Source organism: Natrix helvetica, assembly GCF_964273705.1.
Source record: "Natrix helvetica genome assembly, chromosome: W".
Lineage (NCBI taxonomy): Eukaryota > Metazoa > Chordata > Lepidosauria > Squamata > Natricidae > Natrix > Natrix helvetica.
In genome coordinates, this window is record NC_138555.1 from 80331946 (window position 1) to 80334755 (window position 2810).

Consider the following 2810-nt stretch of genomic DNA (forward strand, 5'->3'; position numbering starts at 1 on the left):
TCAGAAGGTCAGCAGTTCAGTGGTTCGAATCTCTAGAGCCATGTAACGAAATAAGCTCCCGTTACTTGTCCCGGCTTCTGCCAACCTAGCAGTTCGAAAGCACATTAAAAATGCAAGTAGAAAAATAGGAACCACCTCTGGTGGGAAGGTAACAGTGTTCCATGCACCTTTGGCATTAAGTCATGCCAGCCACATGACCATGGAGACATCTTCGGTTAGCGCTGACTCTTTGGCTTTGAAACAGGTATGAGCACCACCCCCTAGAGTCAGGAATGACTAGCACATATGTGAGAGGGGAACATTTACTGTTACCTTTTATGCTTTCTGTATCTTTCAAATGCATCTGTTTCTGGCAAAAGAAAGAATCTTCTTTATGTTATTTTGAAGACTTTCACACGAAATGTACAAAACTTCAGATCAAGAAGTCTCTGATAGAACATATATTGAGGTTAAAGTGATTTTTTTTTTAAAAAAGGGTTGGCATTATCAAATATACAAAATATACATATAGTAAATGAGTAGCACACATGCTGAAAGTATTCCTATAAAACGTGGTGAAAATCTCATAGAAAATAAACATAGTACCACTTGCATTTGCTGCAGCATATGTTTGTTGTGTAAAAAGTAAGTTTTTACACTATACAAATGACCAATAAAGGACAATATTTTAGTTCAGGGTTGAAATGAAGGGTCTTTGGTGACATTGGTGGTTTTTCATTTCAAGACATTTCATTATTTAAACTAGATAACATCACCTAGCAGTGGTGGATTCCTGCTGGATCGCACCGGATCGCGCGCGCTCCCTTTCAGCGCTCCACCTGGCTTGCGCGCTCCCTTTCAGCGCTCCACCTGGCTTGCACGCTCCCTTTCAGCGCTCCACCTGGCTTGCGCGCTCCCTTTCAGCGCTCCACCTGGCTCTCGCGCTCCCTTCCGGCGCTAAAACCGGAAGTACAGTTTTGTCCGGCCCTGGCGAAGCAACGACGCCTGCCTGCGCTCCACCAGCTCGGCTGGGAACGGAGATGTTTCCTCAGCGGAGCGGAGCGTCTTTTCAGGCGCTCCGCTCCGCTGAGGAAACATCTCCGTTCCCAGCCGAGCTGGTGGAGCGCAGGCAGGCGTCGTTGCTTCGCCAGGGGCGGGGCAAGACTGTACTTCCGGTTTCAGCGCCGGAAGGGAGCGCGAGAGCCAGGTGGAGCGCTGAAAGGGAGCGTGCAAGCCAGGTGGAGCGCTGAAAGGGAGCGCGCAAGCCAGGTGGAGCGCTGAAAGGGAGCGCGCGCGATCCGGTGCGATCCAGCAGGAACCCACCACTGTCACCTAGTGTTAAGTTGAGATGATGTTACCTACTTTGGGTAATAAAATGTTTGGAAGAAAGATAAGAAGCTCAGAGACTATCAAGAACACCTCTGCAGAAATTAGGAAGAATTTTAGAATTTTAGCTACTAACTTTCTACGACCATCAGAGAAAGAAATGTTTGCTGTTGATATAGAGAAGATGCCACCTTATGAGAATTGTCAACTTATATTTTCAACTAGAATAATTAAATTCTTTGCAGTGCAACGACCAAATTTCATCAACATGTCCTCACCTTGGCTTTTGCTGTGAAGCAGATCAATGAGGACTCCCAGATCTTATCTAACATCACTCTCGGATTCCACATCTATGACAGTTACCTCAATGCGAGGATGACGTACCGTACCACCCTGGACCTGCTTTTCAAATCTCAGGAATTTGTCCCTAACTACACATGTGAAAGCCAGAAGAATCTCCTGGCTATTATTGGGGGTTTGGATTTCGACACATCATCTTACATAGCTGAAATTATAGGATTCTTCAAGATTCCACAAGTAATGTGATGGGATTGTGGAAAAAAAAGTATATATATATTTATTGTTATGAAATATTTAATGAGCATCAAATATTAGGCTTGGATTTAAGTTAAGGTATTGTCAGGTCTATTACTTAATATTTTCTTCTGAAACTACAATGACAAACACGGGGTATCCAGAGTCATTCCATAGTTGAGTGAATATTTGCATGTAGTATACTACTTGAAAGTATTGATCTCTTATAGGGATGCGGTGGCTCCGTGGCTAAGACACTGAGGTTGTCGATCAGAAAGGTCAGCAATTCAGGTGTTTGAATCCGTAGTGCTGTGTAAAAGAGTGAACTCCCTTATCCCAGCTTCTGCCAACCTAGCAGTTCAAAAGCATGTAAAACATGCAAGTAGAAAAATAGGGACCACCTTTGGTGGAAAGTAAAAGTAACATGTGCCTTCAGCATTTAGTCATGCTGGCCACATGACCACAGAGACATCTTTGGAAAGAGCTGGCTCTTCAGCTTTGAAACGGAGATGAGCACCACCACCCCTTAGAGTCAGGAATGACTAGCACATATATGCAAGGGGAACCTTTTATTGATCTCTTATATGTAATAATATATAGTACTTGGAAGTAATTCCAAGTCATTCTTTTCTATAACACCAATAGCAGAACAGGTAGGTATATGTGGTGAAGGAGAAGTTGAAGATATCTCAAATGTTTTATTGTACTGTGAGTTATACAGAGTTTATAAGTCAGCATATATTTTCCCCTTACTAGAGAGATTGCCAGGGAGGGGAGTAAGAGTAAGAGTAAGGTTCTACATTTAGGCAACAAAAACGAAATGCACAGGTACAGTATAGGTGGTACCTTGCTCAACAGTAGTAACTGTGAAAGGGATCTTGGAGTCCTAGTGGACAACCATTTAAATAAGGAGCCAGCAGTATGCAGCATCTGCCAAAAAAGCCAACACAGTTCTAGGCTGCATTAACAGA